Genomic DNA, 25,140 nt, shown 5'->3' with positions numbered 1-25,140 from the left:
CTTTAAGAACATTTTTACTCTGCCCTTCAGCCCATTTACAAAACAGCACTGCAGTCTATGAGAGTTGATTCAACTGACTTCTCAGAATAGTTGTAATGTGATAACTGCCCCTTTTATTGTCCTAAATTCAGTAACTACTCATAACAAAGGGTCCTTTGGGCAGATGGGCCAAAGCCCAAATGGATGAGTCCCAGAATCAGTAACTGATAAAGGAGATGTTTCAAAGAGATCACACTGTCCTGGAATTGGGGAAAGAGTTATCACAAATATACCTGCTACTTCTATATTAGAGTTGTGCTCATCAAACACCCAATTTTATATTGGAAATAATTTGTAAGCTGTATTAACTAAGATTTTAAGGCTTATAAAATTCAGAGTATATAGAATTTAGAAAAGCACTCTCAATTTTCTTATTTATGGTACATTAACAATTACTCAGCTCATTTGATTAGCATAAGATTATATCGCTACCAAAATATGAAATCACACCCAATATAAATTATATAATGCCCAATTATTTTGCAAAATAAGTAAGACTTGTTTATAATTCCTAGCAAAATCATGAAATTTTTAAATTATTCATATAATATATCTATGTTTAGAATCATAGATTGGATACAACTATAAGAGACTATATAAACTACTCAGTTCACATTTTCATCTTATACTTAGTCCCATAATACAAATTTTTTTTTAAGATTTTATTTATGTATTCGAGAAACATATAGAGAGAGGCAGAGACACAGGCAGAGGGAGAAGCAGACTCCATGCCAGAAGCCTGTTGTGGGACTAGATCCTGGGGCCCCAGGATTACACCCTGGGCTGAAGGCAGCGCTAAACCGCTGAGCCACCCGGGCTGCCCACCATAATACAAATCTTTTAGTAAGAACAATTCCACCAAATTCTTCATCTAGAAATACATTTATTTGAGGAATTATAAAAAGACATATCAGATGTTATAAATTAAATCCTAATATATTCATCATAAAAAGCAATTTGTTTTTTATGCTTGTAAGGCAAAAGTATTAGTTAATTAAGTGTTCAGATGACTTAGAAACATCTAGGTGAACAAATATAATTCAATGAGATTTATGGTATCATGTGGATATACATGCAAAAAAAGAACCGAACCATAGGGACAGCCCAGCTGGCTCAGCGGTTTAGCGCCTGTCTTCAATCCAGGGCCTGATCCTGGAGACTGGGGATTGAGTCCCATGTCGGGCTCCCTGCGTGGAGCCTGCTTCTCCCTCTGCCTGTGTCTCTGCCTCTCTGTGTGTGTCTCTCATGAATAAATAAATAAAATCTTAAAAAAAAAAAAAAAAAAAAAACTGAACCATAGTAGTAATTTGTTGATTTTGAGCATGTTGCCACATCAATGAGGTTCAGCACATAACTTATTTGGCATTATTATACCAATCACAAAGATAGTGAAAAGGAAGAGAAAATATAGCTGTGCTTAATTCCATATGACTGACTGCTGCCTGAGGTACAGGTACACTTTCTACTACGGTGGTTGACAGCCACTTAAAATGCCATTGATGAGTACATTTAAAAACTAGAAAAGGGAATTCCCTGGGTGGCTCAGCGGTTTGGCATCTGCCTTTGGCCCAGGGCATGACCCTGGAGTCCCGGGATCGAGTCCCACATCGGGCTTCCTGCATGGAGCCTGCTTCTCCTCTCTCTGTCTCTGCCTCTCTCTCTCTGTGTCTCTCATGAATAAATAAATAAAATCTTAAAAAAAATAAAATAAAATAAATAAAAACTAGAAAAAGGGCAGCGCAGGTGGCTCAGCGGTTTAGTGCCGCCTTCAGCCCAGGGCGTGATCCTGGATACACGGGATCGAGTCCCACGTCGGCTCCCTGCGTGGAGCCTGCTTCTGCCTCTGCCTGTGTCTCTGCCTCTCTCTGTGTCTCTCATGAATAAATAAAATCTTAAAAAAAAAAAAAAAAAAAAAAAACTAGAAAGAGACTTCCACAAGATGGCAGTGTAGCAAGATCCTGAACTCCCCTTCTCAAACAAATTACCAAATCTACAGCTACATATATACCAATTCTCTCTGAAAAAAAATCTGCAAACTAGGTGAACTGCAAAGGACAAAAAGCCCACACTGAGATTGGTGGAAGAGGGAGAGACATGGTCTGGCCTTAAACCCCACCTCCAGTGAAGCAACACACAATAGGGAGGCATCTCACTAGTCTGGAACTTGTCCCAGAAAAGCAAGGAGTTGGTATTCCCCAACCTCTGGGATCTGCACCAAAGATAAAAGCCTCAAAAATTTCTGAGTTAGAAAACTAATGGGGCTGATGTCCAAGGGACCAACATGCTATAGGAAATGGAGATTCTTCTTTCAAAGGGCTCACATGCAGACTCACTGGCCCTGAAACCCAATGAAAAAAAAAACAGCACTTTTGGGCACCTGGGTGGCTCAGTGTTTGAGTGTCTGCCTTTGGCTCAGGTCATATCCCGATAGAGGGCTGTCCACAGGGAGCCTGCTTCTCCCTCTGCCTATGTCTCTGCCTCTCTCTGTGTCTCTTATGAATAAATAAATAAAATCTTTAAAAAGAAAAAACAGCACTTTAACAAGCACCTAAATAGAGTTCAGAGGAAGATTGAGAGTAGGAGGATGCTGAGCTCAACTCGTCCCACAGACACTCCAAGATAATAGGTACATTTGTGCAACTAACTCTGCAAATGACCCCAAAACTGGCAGGACAGACCTTCAACAGTTCATTGTAGAAAGGAGGCCACATCAAAAAGGATAGGAGAGGCAGAGTGGCAGTTGGGAACCAAACCCCAAATGAGACTAACCACAAATGAACATGGAGAAGGAAGATGATCAGACCCCACACCAGGCAACCCAGATACATGGACCCACACCAAGAAGATGAGTCCCCATAACATTTAGCTTCACTTCAAAAGCTTTTAAAAATAGTTGGGCTTAACCCCAGGTACTTTAAGTATCATCAGTTTAGTACCAAGAGAGTTGGAGGGTAATAGGAAACAGTCCTTACCCTTAAAGAGCCAGCATAATAAATAATCCTGCAGAAACACAACATAAAAGCAGTAGTTTGAAAAGTGCCTGGGGTATATGTGAAGGAAATTCATATACTAATCTCCGAATGTACACTGGAGAAACAGGTTTCTTCAGGAGACTTCTCCAAAAGCAAAAGTGTTGGCAGGTACCATTTATCTTCCCCTCCAACAACCACAACAGCAAGAAATTTGCAGGAACCAGCATGAACACTCTCCACCTATCTTGCTAGCACTGTGTGCCCCACCCCCAAGTTCCCCAGTAGTCCTGCCCCATCCAACCTGCCAGCCTCCACAAGAGTCCCTTCAAGTAGCTCCTGCCCTTGCCATACCTGGCAAGCAGCCCGGCACAGATTAGCACAACTTCAAAGTCACTCTTGCCCTGGGGAGAGGGAGAAATAACCCCTCACATTGGCACACCTACAGTTCTTACAAGCAAGCCTCTTATCCGGCCACCCAGGGAGAGAGCCCGGAGATTAGTGCCCAGGAGGCTGTGCAAAGGAAACAAATGCAGGCATCTTGTCTGACTGCCGGCTCTGTCCACCAACAAAAGCCCCTTAAGGGGCCATGCAGGGAGAGCACTGCCATTAGTGAAATTGCAACTGTGGCAGACAGCCTGACTGCTGACATAACCCATTGGTAAGCCCAAGGCCATCTCTGATAGGTCCCTCAACAGCGCAGGGGCCAAACCCTGCCCAATGTGTCCTGCAGATCACTGCAACCAACCGGACTGAAAGCAAATGTGGCTCAGCCATGAGATTAGAGCTCATGTAGGCTACAGAGGAAATGCTCCTAGGGTGCCTGATTTGGTGACTAGGGGATATTGTGCTACAGGACACCGCAGGATCTCTTCTACACAAGGCCACAACTTTCAATACCAGCAGAGATAGCTAAACCATTTACATAGAAGCAAACACAGAGTTAGACAAAATGAAGAGTCAGGAATATGTCCCAGATGAAAGAAAAGGACAAAATCATAGCAAAAGAGCTGAATGAAACAAAGATAAGCAATATGGCTGATAAAGAATTCAAAGTAATAGTCTACTCACCCGGGGTGGGAAAAGAGTGGAAGATCTCAGTAAGACCTTTTAACAAAGAGATAGAAAGTATAAAAAAGGACCAGTCAGAGATGAAGAGCCCAATAACAGAAATAAAAAATACACTAGAGGGAATCAGCAGCAGATTATAAAATGCAGAGAAATGGATCAGCAATCTGGACAACAGGGTAATGGAAAGCAACCAAGCTGAATAGCAAAAAGAGAAAATAATAATAAATGAGAACAGACTAAGGGAACATCATCATGGTATTCTTATTACAGGGATACCAGGAGAAGAAAGAGAGAGAATTATCCCAGTAATGTTTATGTGATAGCCTAAATCAGATTAGCAATCTATGCTCCATAGGACAAAATCCACTCCACTATTTCTTTTAGTAAATAAAGTTTTATTGGAACACAGCCACTCTCATTTCTTTATGTGTTGTCTCTGGCTGTTTCAAGCCTCAACAGTAGTTTAGTAGTTGTGACAGAGACTTTATGGCCCCCAAAGCCTAAAATATTTGTTATCTGGTCCTTGATAGTTTACTTTCTGAAATAGAAAAGAATAGTCACTACTCCTTTTTTAATAGTCACTACTCCTAGTCTTTGGGATGGGAAAAGGAAAAAGAAAGATCTGGCTGCAAGTGTTTCCAAGATATCATGCCCAAGGGAGGACTTGGAGGCAAATAACTCCTTCAGTTATGGATCCTGAAATTCCAAGGAAGCCTTGGAGGAGTTTCATGCCTAGATCCCCTCTTTCTCCTCCATGAGCTATTGCCCAATTCCCTAACTCTCTCTGTGTTTCTGGGATTTTGAAAAGATTCTGTATTTGCCTCACATCTGAATAAACCAGTGTTCTTAATCTCCTCTATAAAATATTTATTTATTTATTTATTTATTTATTTATTTATTTATTTATCTCCTCTTTAATTATTGCAACCAAGAGCAACTGACACAGTTAATCACACTGAACATAGGGCACAATGACCAGTTCTTTTACTAAGAGTATGGATTCAGGTACATATCCTATGAGCAATAAGCCCCAAAGTCCTATGGAGAGGTGGGTGATTTGAGTACTAATATAATATCAGCCACTTGGGGGCGATATGGTATGCGGAATCCACTTCAGTCTACATTTGTAGGCCATCTCTTGGCTATCAAATAAGATCATCCAAAAGTAAGATTAATTAGTATGTCAGACACTTTGGAGCCCTCTGCTGGTGTTTGTTGTTGTTGTTGTTGTTGTTGTTGTTGTTGTTTATTCATGAGAGACACAGAGAGAGAAAGAAAGAGAGAGGCAGGGACACAGGCAGAGGGAGAAACAGGCTCCATGCAGAGAGCCTGATGTGGGACTCAATCCCAGGTCTCCAAGATCATGCCCTGGGCCAAAGGCAGGTGCTGAACCGCTGAGCCACCCAGGGATCCCCGACAAGGTTGGATTTGATATGAGGCACCCCATGTTCTCTGGTCCACACATCTATCCATTACTTCCTCCATTATCTACTTGTTTCATGGACGCTCAGTGTTAAAACCAGAAAAGCCAGGTAGTTCTTGGCAACTTTTGTCACTAATAGGATTAGCTTATCTACCTCATTGTTAAGCTTTTATTCAGTCATAAGAGATAGTATGTTTCCACTTGAGGTTCATAAATTAAATAATGCAATCATTCATTCTTTCAACAATTACATAAGTATTAACATCCCTACACTATTCCCTGGGCACAGGAAATAGAGTGATAAAGAAGACTAAGTCTGTCCTAGAGAATCCTTCATTCTGGTGGTAGACATTAAAGAAATAAACCAATAAATATAATTTCAAGAAGTGGCAAGTGTCGTGGAGAATATAAAGCAGGGCTGTACAATGACAGGGGCAAGTATCATTTTACCTTCAAGAAGAATGACTTGAGAAATCAAGAGGAAATAATAGTGAAAAGTATAAAAAATAAGTCTGAAGATGTTTGTAGGGCAATGGGAAGGGGTTTAAATTTTATTTTAAATGTTCTGAGAACATTTTAATTTTAAATGTTCTGAGAAGCCATCAGAGAATTTGGAGCAGAAAAATGACATCAACTGACTTGTAATTTAAAAACAGTATTCAAAAAAAAAAACCCATTATTCTAAGGAGAAGGAGTCTGAGAAGATGGCAGAGTAGGAAGACCCCACTCTCACCTTGCCTCATGAATACAAATAGCTCAGTCACTCAGTATAAGTAACTCAGAAAATGACCCAAAGGATGGCAGAACAAACTCCACAACTAAATGTAGAGAAGATGCCACATCAAAGAGGGTAGGAAGGGCAGAAACATGGGGAGGTAAATGGACCCACAGGACTGTCCATAGAGTGAGGGACTCATAGACACAGAGAAGGGAGAGAAACAGATGAACACACTGAGGAGACAGCAAGGGTAAGACAAACTGCCATAACATTTGGTTTTGAAAACTAGGGAGACTGAATTTCATGATATAATAACCAGCAGGACTTTAAGCCTAGAATTTAAAAAATCAGTGGTTTTGTTCTGGAAGAGCCTGGAGGGCAATAGGAAACCGAGTCTCTGCCTTTAAAGACAGCACAACAAACAGCCTTACGGGATATAGCATAGAAGCAACAATTTGAAAAACACCAGGGGCATATGGGATGGAAAGCTATTTAATAATCTCAGATTATGTCCCGAGGGGGACAGAGATCATGGGGAAACCCCTCTAAAAGCAAAGAAGCTGATAGTTGCCATTTCCTTCTCCTGCCCCCAGCATAAACACCTGCCCATCTATGGGAACCAGTGGGGCATCAACATTCACTATCTAACTTGCTTACACCAAGCCCCACCCCCCCACACACGTTAGCAGATCTGCCTTTTCCAGTCACACTTCCCCATGCTGCAGGTCCCTGCCCCCAGATGATTGGTGCAAATCTTGCAAACCCAACCCATGTATTTTGCAGGACTTCATCCCAACAGTGGTGAAGGCAGCAGCAGTGGGCCCTATCTCACAGAAGACCTGCACATACTTTGTTAAAACCACGAGCCCCACCCCAGGCACCTCAGTCCCAGCAGCAGATGCATATCCTCTCTTGCTGGCACATAAACCTTGTGGGAAATACACACTCTGACCACAACACATTGCAGATTCACTCCCTTCAATATGTTCTTGGCTGGAGCCAATTCAAACCAGGACTATGAGCCTGACAGTATGGAAGCAGAACCAATGAGGGCCAGCACCACTCCAAAGTGACTCCTACTCCAGGGTAAGGGGAAGATAACCACACACATCAGTCAGACCTCAGCCCCAGCAATGGGCTGGGGGAAGACAGTTGATCCAAGCAGACCCTGCTAACCAATGATTCAGAGGACAACAAAGGGAAAGCATTCTCCACTTTGGAGCTAATGTATCTCTGGCAAACACCAGATCTAATTAAACTCAAGCCCAAGGCAGTACCACTAATACCAGAGGGACCAAACACTGCCCATAGCAGGAAAGGAAAGCCCCTGCAGATGACCGAATTGAAGGAAAAGCACTCAAAACACAACATCAGGGAGTGTGCAACACACATAGAAGACACCTCTGAAATGCCAGGTTCTGGTGAACAGGGAGCACTGCACTACAGGGCACTACAGGACCACTTCTTCATAAGGCCATTACTTTTAAGAGTAGGAGATGTAATTGTATTTCCTAACAGAGAAACAGACACAGAGAGTTAGACAAAATGAGGAGACAGAGGAATATGTCCCAAATGAAAGAACAGGACAAACCTCAGCAAGAGACCCTAAGTGAAACTGACATAAGTAATATGCCTAACAGATAATTTAAAGTAATGATCATAAAACTATTGACTGGACTTAAGAAAAGAGTGGAAGACATCAGTGATATACTTAACAAACAGATTTTAAAAAACAGAATTGAAGAAGACAATACATGAAATAAAAAATACACTAGATGGAATAAATAGCACAATAGCGGAACCAGAATAATGAATCAGCAAACTGGAGGACAGAGTAAAGAAAAGTAATCAAGTTGAGCAGGTGCGAGGAAAAAAAATGCAAAATGAGAATAGAGATGGGGAACTCAGCAACTCCATCAAGTGGAATAACATTTGCATTATACAGATCCCAGAGGAAGAGAAAGAAAAGGGAGCAGAAATTTTATTTGAAAAAAATAACAGCTGGAAACCTCCCTAATCTAGGGAAAGATATAGATATCCATATCCAGGAGGCACAGAGATCCCTGCAACAAATTTAATCCAAGAAGGTCCACACCAAGACACATAGTTATTAAAATGTCAAAAAAGTAGTGATAAAGAGAATTTTAAAAGCAACAAGAGAAAAGAAGACAGTTACATGAGGGAAACTCCTAAAAGCTACTAGTGGATTTTTCAGCAGAAACTTTACAGGCCAGAAGAGGTGGCATAATATATTCAAAATGCTGAAAGGGAAATTCTGCAGCCAAGAATACTATATTCAGCAAGGCTATCATTAAGAAGAGAAAGAGAGGGGATCCCTGGGTGGCTCAAAGGTTTGGCGCCTGCCTTTGGCCCAGGGTGTAATCCTGGAGTCCCGGGATCGAGTCCCACATCGGGCTCCCTGCATGGAAACCTGCTTCTCCCTCTGCCTGTGGCTCTGCCTCTGTGTGTGTGTGTGTGTGTGTGTGTGTGTGTCTCTCATTAATGAATAAATAAAATATTTAAAAAGAAAAAAAAAAAGCAGAGAAGGAAAAAGGGTTTCCCAGACAAACAAAAGCTAAAGGAATTAATGATCACTAAACTACCCTATAAAAAATGTTAAAGGGGACTCTGAGTAGAAAGAAAAGATCATAAGTAGAAGTAAAAAAAAAAAAAAAGTAGGAAGCACAAAAGCAGTAAAATCAAGTATATCTTTAAAAATCAGTCAAAGGACTCACAAAATAAAAAAATATATAAAGTATGACACCATATACATAAAACATGGTGGGGAAGGAGCAAAGAATGGGTTCAAACTTAAGCGACCATCTACTTAATATGGACTGCTATATGTAGAAGAAGTTATATACAAACTTAAAGGTAGCCACAGATTGAATACCAGTAACAGATATGCAAGAAATAAAGAGAAAGGAAACCAAGTATAAAAAGAGCCAACTGATTGTGTAAGAAGAGAGCAAGGGAAGAAAGGAAGAGAGAAAAACAACAAAAATGGAGAAAGTGGCAAAAATACATATGGCTCAATAATTACTTCAAATGTAAATGGAGTAAGCACTCCAATCAAAAGACATAAGGTGACAAAATGGATTAAAAAAACAATACCCATCTATATGCTGCCTAAAAAGACTCATTTTAGACCTAAAAACACCTGCAGATTGAAGGTAAGGGGATGGAGAAACATTTCTCATACAAATGGATGTCAAAAGAAAGTTGGGATACCAATACTTATATTGGACAAAATAGACTTTAAAACAAAGACTGGGGCACCCCAGGTGGCTCAGCAGTTTAGTGCCACCTTCAGCCCAGGGCCTGATCCTGGAGACTCAGGATCAAGTCCCATGTCAGGCTCCCTGCATGGAGCCTGCTTCTCCCCCTGCCTGTGTCTCTGCCTCTCTCTCTCTCTCCCTCTCTCTGTCTCTCTCTCTCTCTGTCTCTGTGTGTGTGTGTGTGTGTGTGTGTTTCGTGAATAATAAATAAAATCTTTGGGGATCCCTGAGTGGCTCAGCGGTTTAGCCCCTGCCTTCTGTCCAGGTTGTGATCCTGGAGTTCCAGGATCGAGTCCCACATCAGGCTCCCTGCATGGAGCCTGCTTCTCCCTCTGCCTGTGTCTCTGCCTCTGTGTGTGTGTGTGTGTGTGTGTGATGAATAAATAAATAAAAATCTTTAAAAATAATAAAAATTTAAAAATTAAAAAAAATAAAGGCTTACTTCAAGAAGCAAGAAAAATCTCAAATAAACAATCTATCCTTACACTTAAAGGATCTAGAAAAGAAGGGATAAAAACCCAAACCAGCAAAAGGAAGGAAATGATAAAGATTAGAGCAGAAATAAAGGATAAAGAAACTAAAAAGCTATAGGACTAATCAATGAAACCAGAAACTGGTTGTTTGAAATGAACAACAAAAACTGATAAACCTCTAAGCCAGACTCATCAATAAAAGAAATAGAGAGAGAGAGGGAAAAGAGAGAGAGAAAATCCAAATAAACAAAATCAAGAAAGGAAAGAGGAAAAATAAAAACTGAACCATAGAAATACAAAGGACTGTAAGAGAATATTATGAAAAATTGTATGCCAACAAATTCATCAACATAGAAAAAAATAGATAAATTCCTAGAAACACAACCTACCAAAACTAAAGCAGGAAGAAGTAGAAAATTTGAACAGATTGATTACTAACAAAAAAATTGAAAGAGTAATCAAAAAACTCCTAACAAACAAAAGTCCAGGACCAGATGGTTGTACAGGTGAATTCTGCAAACATTTTTTTTTTTTAAGATTTTATTTATTTACTCAGACACAGAGAGGGGGGGGGGGGGGCAGAGACGCAGCCAGAGGGATAAGCAGGTTCCTTGCGGGGGACCTGATGTGGGTCTCAATTCCAGGACGCCGGGATCATGCCCTGAGCCAAAGACAGATGCTCAACCACTGAGCCACCCAGGCATCTCAAATTTTGCCAAATATTAAGCAAGAGTTAATACTTATTCTTCTCAAACTAGTCCAAAAAATGGAAGAGGAAGAAAAACTTTCAAATTCATTCTATGAAGCCAGCATTACTCTGATACCAAAACCAGATAAAGACACCACTGAAAAAGAGAACTACAGATCAATGTCTCTGATGAACATAAATGCAAAATCCTCAGTGAAATATTAGTAAACTGAATCCAACAATACGTTTTAAAAAAATCAATTACTACAATCAAGTGGGATCTATTGTTGAGATGCAAGAATGGTTCAATATCTGCAAGTCAATAAAAGATAAAGTAAAACCTTATATGATCATTTCAATAGATACACAAAAATCATTTGACAAAGCACAATATCTATCATAATAAAAACACTTTACAAAACAGGTTTAGAGTGAGCATGCCTGAACATAATCAAGGCCTTATAAGAAAAACCTACAATTAACATCATACTAAATGGAGAAAAGCTGAGAGACTTTCCCTTAAGGCCAGGAACAAGACAAGGATGTCCACTCACTGCTTTTTATCCAACACAGCACTGGAAGTTCTAGCCACAGCAATTGGACAAGAAAAAGAAATAAAAGGCATCCACACTGTTAAGAAGTAAAATTTCCAGATATTACAGATGATATGATACTATATTCAGAAAACCTGAAATACTCCACCAAAAAGTACTAGAACTGGTAAATGAATTCCCAGATACGAAATTAATGTACAGAAATCCATTTCATTTCTATATACTAATAATGAAGCAACAGAAAGAGAAATTAAGAAAGTAATCCCATTTACAACTGCATCAAAAAAAAAAAAATACCTAGAAATAAACTTAACCAAGGAGGTGAAAGACCTGTCCTCTAAAAAATATAAAACAGTGATGAAAAAAATTGAAGAGGACACAAACAAATGGAAAAACATTCCATGTTCATAGATTGGAAGGACAAACATTATTAAAATGTCCAAATTAGGGATGCACGGGTGGCTCAGTGGTTGAGCATCTGCCTTTGGCTCAGTACCTGATCCCAGGGTCCGGGATCGAGTCCGACATCAGGCTCCTTGCAGGGAGCCTGCTTCTTTCTCTGCCTATGTCTCTGCCTTTCTCTCTGTGTCTCTCATGAATAAATAAATAAAATCTTTAAAAATAAAATAAAATGTCCAAATTATGCAAAGCAATCTATGTATTTAATGCTATCCCTATCAAAATGCCAACAGCATTTTCACAGAACTAAAACAAGCAAACCTAAAATTTGTATGGGACCACAAAAGACCCTGAAAGGCCAAAGCAATCTTGAAAAAGAAAAAACTGAAGCTATCACAATTTCAGACTTCAAGTTATATTACAAAGCTGTAGTAATCAAAACAATATAGTACTGGAACAAAAACAGACACATAGTTCAATGGAACAGAATAGGGCCCAGAAATAAATCCACAATCATATGGTCTATTAATCTTTGACCAAGGAGGCAAGAATATGCAAGGAGAAACAGTCTCTTCAAAAAATGGTTTTTTAAAAATTGGAGAGCTACACACAAAAGAATGAAACAACCACTTTCTTAAACCACACACAAAAATAAACTCAAAATGGATCAAGGACCTAAATGTGAGACCTGGAATCATAAAAATCCTGGAAGAGAGCACAGGCAATAATTTCTCTGACATTGGCTCTAACATATTTTTAGGTATCTTTCCTGAGGCAAGGGAAACATAAACAAAAATAAACTACTGGGACTTCAAAATAAAAAGCTTTTGCACAGCAAAGGAAACAACCAACAAAACTAATACACGATCAACTTAATGGGAGAAGATATTTACAAATGACATATCTGATAAATAGTTTCCAAAATATGTAAAGAACTTATACAACTCAACACCAAAAATCAAATAATCCAATTTAAAACTAAGCAGAAGACATTTCTCCAAAGACATACAGATGGTCAACCTCATTAAACATCAGGAATATGCAAATCAAAACTACAATGAGCCATCACCTTACACCTGTCAGAATGGCTAAAATCAAAACACAAGAAACAACAAGTGTTGACAAGGATATGTAGAAAAAGGAACTCTCACACACTATTAGTGGGAATGCAAACTAGCGCAGCCACTGTGGAAGACAGTATGGAGGTTCCTCAAAAAATGAAAAACTAGTACTACCCTATGATCTAGCAATTTCACTACTGGGGATATGCACCCCTATGTTTATTGCAGCATTATTTATAACAGTCAAAATATGGATGCAGCCCAAGTGTCCATCCATAGATGAAGAAAAAAGATGTGTTATACACACACACACACACACACACACACACACACAGTGGGATATTATTAAGTCATAAGAAGGAATGAAATCTTTTTTTATTTTATTTATTTATTCATTCATTCAAACAGACAGAGAGAGGCAGAGACAGAAGCAGGTTCCATGCAGGGAGCCCGACATAGGACTCAATCCCAGGTCTCCAGGATCAGACCCTGGGCCGGAGGCAGTGCTAAACCGCTGAGCCACCCAACGCCCCTGAAATCTTGCCATTTACAACAACATGGATGAATCTAGAGAATATAATGCTAAGTGAGTCAGGAAAAGACAAATACCATATGATTTCACTAATACATGGAATTTAAGAAACAAAACAAATGAGTAAAGCAAAAAAGAGAAACAAACCAAAAAACAGACTCTATAAGAAAACAAACCAGGTTACCAGAGGGGAGGTGGGTAAGGATATGGGCCAAATAGGTAAAGAGGATTAAGAGTACACTTACCTTAATGAGCACTGAGGAATATATGGAACTGTTGAATCACAATATTGTACAACTGAAACTAATAAAACACTGTTAACTATATTGAAATTAATTTTTTAAGAGTATTATTCTGGTGGGGCACCTGGGTGGTTCAGCGGTTGAGCATCTGCCTTTGGCTCAGGTTGCGATTCCGGGATCAGGTCCCACATGGGGCTCCCTGCATGGAGCCTGCTTCTCCCTCTGCTGTGTCCCTGCCTCCCTGTGTGTCTCTCATGAAAAAATAGATAGAATCTTAAAAAGAGAGAGAGAGAGCGCGCATTATTCTGGTTACTGTATGGAAAATAGAAACTAAGCAGCAAAAATGAAATCAATTAGATCAATGTAGAAGGTTATAATTGTGGCTTGGACTACAGAGGTGGTGGTGGAAATTACTAACAGTTGAATTCAGTATAAATTTTGAATGAAATGTTAACAAGCACTCCAGACGGAATTAGATATGAGGAAGGAAAAAACTAATCAAGGGCAACTCTAGGTTTGAGAACTGTATATACAGTGAAGTACCTACATCAGTCAGCTTCCTCCACTTAGAAAACTTTGTCCCAGGGATCCCTGGGTGGCTCAGCAGTTTAGTGCCTGCCTTTGGCCCAGGGCGTGATCCTGGAGTTCTGGGATTGAGTCCCACATCAGGCTCCCTGCATGGAGCCTGCTTCTCCCTCCTCCTGTGTCTCTGCCTCTCTATGTCTATCATAAATAAATAAATCTTTTAAAAGAAAACTGTCCCATATCTTGTCCCTTGTCCCACATTCTGGCTTAATGCAAGCACTAAGTGATAACTACAACTTATACTGAGTTTCGAGGATGGTCACATTCACACCAATGTGGATGGTGGTTATTATCACTGAATTTTGATCTAAAAACTCCAGTATTTCTTTATTCAGTGAATTTGTTTCTTCATGGAATCTGTTTCCTCACCCCTCTTCATCCAACCTCTATTTGCCTTTCAAAGTCCAATTCAAATTTCAATCTAGGTCTTCTACTACCACCACCACTTTGACTTAGGTTAGACCCCCACATACCACTAAACATCATATAGAGGCAGTTATTTCCATTGGTTAAGAGCATAAGTTGGCAAAATTGTATAAAGCGCCAGTGAGATAGTAAATATTTTAGGCTTTGTGGGATATACATATAATCTCTATCACATACTCTCTGTTTTTGGTTGGGGGGGGTTGTTTTTTACAATTATTTAAAAATGGGAAAAAATTCAGGCCATGTAAAAACAGGTTTTGCTAACCCATGATTAAAAGTAAGGTGTCCAGGGATCCCTGGGTGGCGCAGCGGTTTGGTGCCTGCCTTTGGCCCAGGGCGCGATCCTGGAGACCCGGGATCGAATCCCACGTCGGGCTCCCAGTGCATGGAGCCTGCTTCTTCCTCTGCCTATGTCTCTGCCTCTCTCTCTCTCTCTCTCTGTGTGTGTGTGTGACTATCATAAATAAATTTTAAAAAATATTTTTAAAAAAAGTAAGGTGTCCAGATTGTTTAGGTTTGGATCTTTTTTTCTGCTACTACTCAACACTGAAGCCTTAGACATGTCATTCAATGTCTCTATGCCTTCGTTTCCTGTTGTGAGACAATTATCTGTGTTTTCTGCCATTTCTGCACATCTTGACTATTTTTATTCTAGACTGTCTTTTCAGGGATGTTTGTACAGAGAACAACCTTAGTAGAAAGAGAATGTCCCTCTGGAATAAAGGGCATCTTGACTGTCCAATGTAATAACGGTAACATCTCCCTCTGAAGAAAAGAGCAGGTTTGCTTCAGCCCACTACAAAAGATTGGGTTCCCTGAGCTCTGAGTTCAAGTATAATACAAACCTATCGCATGTGCCTCTGCCTACAAGCATCAAGTCCATGCAGCCTCTTTGCCTTGGTATGTGTTTCTGGCCCAGTAGTCTTATATCTTTTGTCAGTTTCCAAGTAACTTGTTAGTTTACAAGTAATATAAACTCTCATATCTTTCATGGCTCTTGATATTTCCTCATAGATAATATTTACTTCATAGGGTTATGGTGAAGCCTTTTTTTTTTTAAGATTTTATTTATTTATTCATGAGAGACACAGAGTGAGGCAGAGACATAGGCAGAGGGAGAAGCAGGCTCCCTGTGGGGATCCCAATGCCGCACTCAATCCCAAGACTCTGGGATCATGACCTGAGCCAAAGGCAGACACTCAATCACTGAACCACCCAGGTACCCCTTAAAGTTTGTACTTAAGGGGATCCCTGGGTGGTGCAGTGGTTTAGCGCCTGCCTTTGGCCCAGGGCGCGATCCTAGAGACCCGGGATCGAATCCCACGTGGGGCTCTCGGTGCATGGAGCCTGCTTCTCCCTCTGCTTATGTCGATGCCTCTCTCTCTCACTGTGTGCCTATCATAAATAAATAAAAATCTAAAAAAAAAAGTTTGTACTTAAAACAGTACTTGGTACAGAGTTAAAAATTATAAAAATTTCAGCTATCATTAATATTGAAACTCTTTGTACTTCATGGCAAACTATCAATTTACATAATAATTCCTATTATGTACACATTTTTTTTGTTGTTAGATTTGTTTGTTGTCTTACCCCTCACCAAACTGCAGGCTCTATGAGGGCAAGGGGCACCTAGTAGGCACATGAAATATTTATTGAATGAAATAATGAATTATGATCCAGCAATTCCACTTCTAGATATTAAATCAAAAGACACAAAATCACTGTCTTGAAAAGATATCTGCACTACCATGTTTATTTCTGCATTATTTTTAATAGCCAAGACATGAAAATAACCAAAGTGTCCACTGACTAATTTATGTATCAAAAAAGTGTGATACATACATACACTGGAATATTATTCATCCTTGAAAAAGAAGGAAATCTTGCCATTTACAACCCCAGAGATGAAACTTGAAGGCATTACTCTAAGTGAAATAAGTCAGTCAGGGAAAGACAAACACTGTATGCTATCACTTATATGTGTAATCAAAAAATAAATAAATAAAAGGAAGAAAAAAAAACTGAACTTATTGATAAAGAGAACAAACTGGTGGTTGCCAGGAGCAGGGATCAAAGGCACAAAATGGGTGAAAGTGATCAAAAGGTATAAACTTCCAGTTATAAGATAAATAATTCCCAGAGATATAATGTATAGCATGGTGACTATACATACTTAACACTGCTGTACTGTGTATTTGAAACATACAAGAGAGTAAATCTTTTTTTTTTTAATTTTTTTTTTTTATTTATTTATGATAGTCACAGAGAGAGAGAGAGGCAGAGACACAGGCAGAGGGAGAAGCAGGCTCCATGCACCGGGAGCCCGACGTGGGACTCGATCCCGGGTCTCCAGGATCGCGCCCTGGGACAAAGGCAGGTGCCAAACCGCTGCGCCACCCAGGGATCCCAAGAGAGTAAATCTTAAAAGTTCTCAGCACAAGAAAAAACTCTGGGAGGTGAGAGATATTACCTAAACTTATTGTGGGAATCATTTCACAGTATAAACTTGTATAAAGTTTTTTTCTGTTTCACTTCAAAGAGCTATTTCTCATTCTTCAAATATTTCTTTTTCAGAGTAGCCTATGTTTTGTGGGTACAATATCATTTCAATCATTTCTGAAAATACTAATGAAAATTTAAGTTATCTAGTTTCCTCAGTTAACTATTTCCTCAGTAGTCATTTATTTCCTAGTTTAGTTGTTCATGCTATTAACAAATGTGATTACTTTTAGTTATCTACTCAAGTTTATAAATGTGAAGCATCTCTAGCTAGTGTACTAAAGTCACTGCATCATTATCTTAAGAGCAGAGGCCTCGCCATGGTAAATGGACAGAAAAGTGAAGTTAGGAGACTGCCTCTCATGCTTCTTGGGGAACCTGCTTTCATAAGGCAAATCTCTATGTCCATTTTGGTGACTAGAACCTAAACTGTTTCTGGATCCAAGCTCAGACTATCCAAGACATCCCACCTTCCAAGGAAAACACACTCACCCTACCCTACCCCACCCCCCTGCCATTTATGAAAAATGAGGCTGTCTTCAGCTATAGCCTTGAGGGGGAATACCCATGGGGACACTCCCTGGGCCTGCCTCAGCTCCAGCAATCTTGAAATTAATGATCCTACCATCTGCCCACAGCCTATTCTTACCGACTCCATCCTCCTCCTAAGGTTCTAAGAAAACTCAACTTTTCAATAGTTCTCTTCTACTATACTGGTTTTTAGTATCTTTGCTTTTGCCAAAAATCCAATCCCTCCCTTTCCATCTTTTAGGAATCCCTCCTTGTATCTTTTTTACCCATAGAATGTGCATGGTTTCCAGTGCTGCTGCAGATCCTACTGTTAAACTATGCAAGATTTGTATGGGAGCAGAGAGGTGTGACCTGAGTCAGTCAGCCATCTTGAATCAGACAACTGTTCAGCATTTGAACACACTAAAGTGTCTCTTGATTTAAAAAACACTTAGATTTGACTTTTAAAGTAGTTGATTGCATACACCTTTTCTAATTCTCCTTCCTCATGCCAAGTGCAGTTAGGCTTCTGTCCCTAGCTATCCATCAAAAATATTATTGTCAAGGTCACCCAGGGGCCTTCTTGCCACTAAATCCAATGGATACTTTTAAGTCTGTATCTCTTGATTCTCTTGATTTCTCTGCAGCATTTAACAGTATAGCCATCATCACTTTCTTGAAATGCACTCATCCCTCAGCTTCTCTAATAACAAATATTCCAGATTTCTTTTTTTTTTTTTAAGATTTTATTTATTCATGAGAGACACAGAGAGAGGGGCACAGACACAGACAGAGGGAGAAGCAGGCTCCATGAAGGGAGCCTGATGTGGAACTCGATCCCGGGTCTCCAGGATCATGTCCTGGGGGTGCTAAACCACTGAGCCACCCGGGCTGCCCACATTCCAGATTTCTCCTCCTGCCTTTCCTGTACTACTTTCTTCTTTCCTTTCATTCTCTTCCTCAGTGATTCTAAACCCTCTCCTCTTTTTTCCCCCACTCACTCCCTGGGTTATCTCACCCACTCCCTACCTACTGATGTCGCTTGGATATGTATATTCAGGCTAAATCTTTTTCTTGAGACATCAAACAACCATTGTCATTGGCACCTCCAGTTCAACTCACACAAAACCAAACTTACAACCTTCCTCCACTAAATCTACTTTTTCTGGTTTCATATTTCATCAAGTAGTTCGCCATGCTCCTAACTACCAAGGCCAGATACCCATGTATTATCCTAAATGTCTTTCCTCATTCTCCATAATACATCACTAACACATTTGCCACCTTGATGTTAAAGTTCTCCTGCTTCCTTCCATCCCCAACAGTGGACATTGCTGGTTCCATATCCAGTCACTATGACAGTTTAGGTATCCACCTCTTTGCCTTACAGCCCACATGCCTCAGGAGAAATTGATCTCAACCCCTGCTCCAATAACTAGCCTGATTGGCTAAATATAATCCCATTCTCCTGGGCAATGATTACTTTAGGAATTGGCATGGAATATACTTTGGCCAATAAAAGCCATGCAGAAGTTTGCAGAGAATTTTTATTTGTAGGAAATTTCTCACTTGTCTCAGAATACTTCAAGAATTGATCCTCTCACTTCCTTTGGAAATTTCATGTATAGGATGAGATTTGAATCTGCTGCAGCAATTCTGCTGCCATACTCTAAGCATAAAGTAAGAAAATAAAGAATAGCAAGGCCAATAAGTTCATTTCTTGCCTGTCCAGACCAGGATCATGTCCATGACTAGGCCAATGATACAGATATAGAGAACTCTGTTCTAGAAAACAATCCAAATATCCCTTTATAAGAGTACAAAACCAGCAACATTTGTAATACAGTGCCCTCTAAAAAAATCAGTTCAATTTAAGAATAAACTCCCAACAAGAGAAATTCAACTAGTCAGTCAAATTCAGGAGAGATATAAGTTAACCTGAATTGCTCTAAGCTTACTGGACAATCAAACCAACTGTCTTTCAGTATGAGTCTTGCATTTCTTTTCTTATGATCAAACAGAACTCTATTATGTATAAGTAGGTCAATGACCATCAATATGTATCTACGACTTACATAAATAAATAATAGCATCTTTATGCTAAGAATGTGGTGGCTTGTGTAAAACAACAAAAACCTGAATTGCAGGTTCTTTGAGAGTCAAGTGTCCAGGGATTGACAAAAGAATAATTTAGTATAGATTTTAATTAGATTTGGACAAAATCCTTGGTGGCTTGTGTAAAACAACAAAAACCTGAATTGCAGGTTCTTGTGAGAGTCAAGTGTCCAGGGATTGACAAAAGAATAATTTAGTATAGATTTTAATTAGATTTGGACAAAATCAAACCAAGATGAAAACAGGGCTTGGGTACTTGGACAAGCACCCCAGAACCCGAGAAGACTGCACCCGGGGAAGTGCAATCAAGGAAAAGAGTTGGTAACTAAATTAACTTTGTCTCTGAACCAGTTTATTACTCCATGGTTTGGGCAACTTACTTAATCTTCTCTGAGCCTGTTTCCTCATCTGTGAAATAGGAGAAATAACCTTGATTGTTCGGGCCCTGAAACATACTGAAATATTTGGGATAGAAATGATCGTATCTATGATTTGCTCTAAAATATTACAAAAACAAAAAAAGGCACGTGTAGGTAAATGGAGAAAAACAGATGAAACAAGACCAGTCATGAGTTGATAATTGTTGAAGATGGGTGATGGGGGTATATGAACATTCATGCTTTATATGTATTTAAAAGTTTCCATAATAAAAGTTAAAATAAATATATTTAACACTTAATACAGGTTCTGGAGTTAGACTGGGTTTTTAAAAAATATTTTATTTAAATTCAACTTGTCAACATACACTATAACACCCATAGACTGGATTTTAATCCTAGGTCTCCTATTTATAAGCTTTGTGACTTTAGGCAAACTCTATGACCTCTCTAAATTTGTTTTTACTTCTACCGCACACCAACATGCCAAATTTTGATTTCTCTTCTGAGATCGGAGTGTTCAACATTTTTTATTCCCACACTCTTAAGAAACTCTCTCTTTGCTTTCTCTGGATCTCAGTTGTATGAACCTGCCTTTCTTTCCATATCCTCATCTCCTTTTGGCTTCTTTACCTAACTTGGGCTCTATGGTTTGGCCTCCCAAAGGTACCTTAATCACCATACTGGAATCGTCTTCCTTTACTGTTTGTCAGGTCCACTTTGTGAAACTATAAAATCTCACAGTTCTCCCTTCCCTCGACTCTACTATCCATTTCCCCTCCTGTTTTTGAGCTAGTAAGACTTGTTAGATAGAAATTATAAAAATTATTATCAGACCCATGACTTTCTTCTAATTTCAGTTGAAAACTTGCTGCCTCATTGCAGTTTTCATTCCTCACTTATTAACTTCTGCCAACTTCTTTTTTTTTTATTTTATTTATTCATGAGAGACACAGAGAGAGAGAGGCAGACACACAGGCAGAGGGAGAAGTAGGCTCCATGCAGGGAGCCTGATGCAGAACTCGATCCCAGGACCCCAGGATCACACCCTGAGCTGAAGGCAGAAGCTCAACTACTGAGCCACTCAGGCATCCCTCCTATCAAACTTCCTTCAGCAACTGGTTCAAACATTTTCCACTCTTTTAAAGGCTCAAAGTTACTGGAAGCAGATGACCTTGCCTCTCACTTTATTGAAATTAAACTATAAATGCTCTCAACGTATTTTCCAGTAGGGGTCTAGATACTATTTTGACCTCTCCCTTTTAATTTCAATGGCACTTACAAATATCCTACACAATTACTAATGTTTCTGAATGGTTTCTATTTCCCCTACTTTTGCTTGAGAGAAGAGACTATATCTATCTTTGGATTTTCCAATTCAATTAGTTAACTAATTAACAAAATTCCTGATCTTCCCCCAATCCTGCTCTTTCCACAGTCTTTGACAATTCAGTAAGTGAAAATATCATCCTTCTGTATGGAAGGATGGCTCCATGAGTGTTTGCTTTCCTGTACTACCCTGCTCTACATGCCTATGCACTGAGTAGGTTCTCACAAGAGGGCTGCAGAGAACTTTTAGGGCACAAAGTGAGTAGTGTAACAGCACAGGCCTGGCAACATGCTGTCAGTCTGTACTTGGCAGAGGTGGTTGAAGCCTGCATGATGCCAGTGTCTGCATCATGGCTAACGTTAGAGTGGGGCAGAAAGGATTTGAATTCCATATCTCAAGAACTGAGGGTTTGTGATTTTACCTTACTTGTAGTTATACAGATGCTGACAGCAGGCTCCTAGGTCAGAGTCCAAGGACTTTTTAAATTTACAACAATGGCAATATCTAAAAGTAGCAGCACTTCTCTAAACCCCCAATTCATATAGGACAGTATAAAGATAAATTCTTAGTGGTGGGCTGTATTACAGTGAGGACCTGAGCTTAAAAAGCCTCATTTCTTCATAATGATCAGTAAGCATGCCTGACATCTTCTTTAGAAAGAAGCACTAGCTTTTAAAAGCTGTTCACTATAGAGGTGATTGCTGGCACCCTTTTAAAAGGGAGATTGACAACTCATAAAAAACTACAAGAGCCTGAAAGATAAAGGTCTAGAAAAATAAGTCATATAGAAGCAAAGGTACAAATAATGTAGCTTCACTTAATAAAATACAAAACTTCCATGCCTTTAGTCCTGGAATGAGATTCTCCAATAACCAAAAAGAAACTGACCAAAAGCCTTAATTCTCTACCCTGGGTCCCCCTCTTCCCATGAGGATTTATCACTCTGCTTCCCACTGCCACAACTACAATGCTCCAGGAACTTCCCCTTCCCTTCATAGTCTGCTTCAACTGCTTGCCAAAAATTCTTCCTTTGCTTTTCCTGATTATAGCTAAGACAAGCCTTATTTTAAAAAGAACTCTTCACAAAGAGTTCAGGAAAAATCTCAAAGTTTAAAAAAGGAGAAAACCCTAGGGAAAATACATGAAGCATAAAAGGCAGGTCAGTTTGCACAGATTACAGTGTGTTCCTAACACAGTCAGTTAACTTAGAAGGTCACAAATTATGGTTCAGTCTCTGTGCCACTGGAAGTAGCAACACTCTAGACTCAAATATTATTACAATATTGCAGAGGCCCTCAGTTCCTCAGTCTCCAGAGGGTGGGCAACCTCATTTCTATAGAGATGGCTGATTCCTTTCCCCAGTTAAAGCCACGACTGGGGTACCTGGCTGGCTCAGTTAGTAAAGTGTGTGACTTTTGATCTCAGGGAGGTAGGTGCACCCCCCATGTTGGGTATAGAGATTACTTAAAAATAAAATCTTAACGGATGCCTGAGTGGCTCAGTGGTTGAGCGTCGACCTTTGGCTCAGGGCCTGATCCTGGGATCCAGGATTGAGTCCCACATGAGGTTTCCTGAGAGGAGCCTGCTTCTCCCTCTGCCTGTGTCTCTGCCTCTGTGTGTGTGTGTGTCTCTCATGAATAAATAAGTAAATAAATCTTTAAAAAATAAAAAAGTAAAATCTTAAAAAAAATACCCATGATTATATTGCTGAACCCACTGTACGTCTGGTGCTCTTTCTCTCCTAGCTTATTATTCATTCATTTCATTCAACAAATACTTATTAAATGCCTACTATATGCAAGGCACTATTTATTCTAGGCACTAGAGATATAACCATGAAAAAGACAAGAATATTTTCTGTCAGTGATCTATGTCATAGATGATAAAATATCAAGTACTTTGCACATGGCAATAGTAAGCATTGGTCTGGAATCTTTTGAACTTTTTATCTGTGTTTATGTACATAAGTGCATACCTATTTTATCAGGTATAAAATGCATTTCTTACTATGAATTGAGGTTTGAAAAATTTGAAAACCAGCAAAATATAGCGTACAAGAAGTAATGCAGAGCTGAAATACTAAATCATGTGGCCATAGAAGGCCTCACTGAGAAGATACATATCAGGAAAGATCTGAAGGAGATAAGGGGTAAGCCAAGTGCATACAAAACAAAAAGTGCTCAGTTTAGAAGAAATAGCCAGTACAAATGGGCAGAAAAAGAGCAATGAGAACTAACGCCACAGAGCTAACTGGGAGTCAGATCATGTAGGTCCCCAAAAACCACCGTCACAACTTTGGATTTATCTAAGTGAAATGGGAAGCTAAAGGGGAGATCTGAGAACACTGAGCCCCATCTAGCTATGTTTCTAAAAGGCCACTGTTGTTTTGATAATAAACTCTGTCTATGTCAATAAACTCTATGTCTATGCTGTTTAAACTCTGTCTTCTTAAGAGAAGGGTAGAGAAAAGAAAGAAGCTCCATCTTTATGTCACATTTAAATCCAGATTTCCTACGGGGGACGGAGGGGTGAGTCTGGCTACAGTGCTACTGCTTGAGAGCACTCTTGGATGGAATACAGTGAAAATGCATCTGCTGTGTTGGCTTTGACTTGCTATGAGACAAGATAAAAACTCTTTCTGCAAATACTAAAAACTGTCCTTCTGGAACAATTTGACATGGGAACGATAATGTGACCTTACAGTAGCATGCTACACTGCTTCAGATTGTGGTCAGAATCCAAGCCAAGAAGTGCTATTGTATTAAGTATTCTAAATTTCATCTTCCATCTAGCCAGAAGACCTAGAATACATCATCTTAGCTTGTTATAGAACAGTGTTTAATGAAAATCATAAGAAATCAGATCTATTTGTTTGAGGAATGTTGTTGAGAGCCCTGTGCTTCATGGGGATCACCAGGCTTCACGAGGATCCATATAAACATTACTTTATAGGTCTTAATATCAGAATAAGCTGTGCCTTTCTGAGTAGCAATTTGTTTTTAATTTATGAACTCTGAATCTTGTAACTAAGTATATCCTCCTCTTTGTTCTGCAATATACTTCCACAACAATTCCAATCCCTAGTTATAGAGATCACCAAGGCCCGCTCCATCTCTATTCTTCTTACAGGCTGATTATGTGACCCAATAAAACCTTTCTCTCAAGCTTTCGGAGCTTAATACAGTTTTCATCAGATATCTAATATGTGCATACAAAGGGTCATGAGTAATTCAGACTCCATGATATTTTCTATAATAAGTCTACCATTCAAATAACAAAGTAACACATTGATTGTTATACAAGTAAGAGGTTAGAGTTAAGGGATGCCATTAGAAACTGACAAAGCAGTTAGTAAAAAGTTAAATTAAAAAGCAGGGGACTAAGGGCACTTGAAAATGTATAAGAAAGTCAAGACTGTGGAGAAAGTAAAAAGAGCAGTAGTTGCAAGGATTTGGAAGAAGGGAGGAGAGAGAAATACATGGAGCACAGGGGATTTTTAAGGCAGTGAAACTATTCTGTATGACCCTATATCAGTAGATAAATTTCATTATACACTTGTCAAAATTCATAGAACATACAACACAAAGAGAAAACCCTAATATAAACTATGGACTTTAGTTAATAATAATATCAATATTAGTTCATCAATGATAACAAATATACCCCACTAATGCCAGATGTTAATAGGATAGATGATGGTAGAGATTCTAGTCTGGGTCAGAAGGCCTGAAAACCAGGAGTGCTGGGCCAGGAGATCAGTGTTCCACTCAAGCAGTCAGGCAGGAAAGGCTAAAATTTTCTTTCCTCTATCTTTTTTATTCTATTCAAGCCCTCAACAGATTGGAAGATCT

At 39.4% G+C, this 25,140-nt stretch overlaps 1 long non-coding RNA gene across 8 annotated transcripts in view; it reads right to left on the bottom strand.

Moving 5' to 3' along the window:
- The window catches only part of LOC140643019 (uncharacterized), a 160,604-nt gene that overhangs the window by 117,689 nt on the left and 17,775 nt on the right, over positions 1-25,140 (bottom strand). Inside the window, exon 1 of one of the 8 annotated variants that reach the window (XR_012039397.1) lies at positions 13,451-14,002. The exons of the other annotated variants lie outside the window; for them this stretch is intronic. This is a non-coding gene — a long non-coding RNA (uncharacterized lncRNA). Of the gene's footprint in view, positions 1-13,450; positions 14,003-25,140 lie in introns of those variants that run through there. 8 annotated transcript variants of the gene reach the window in all.

This window comes from Canis lupus, chromosome 11, assembly GCF_048164855.1.
Source record: "Canis lupus baileyi chromosome 11, mCanLup2.hap1, whole genome shotgun sequence".
NCBI classification, from domain to species: domain Eukaryota; kingdom Metazoa; phylum Chordata; class Mammalia; order Carnivora; family Canidae; genus Canis; species Canis lupus.
This window is presented reverse-complemented; position numbering and strand designations above follow the sequence as displayed.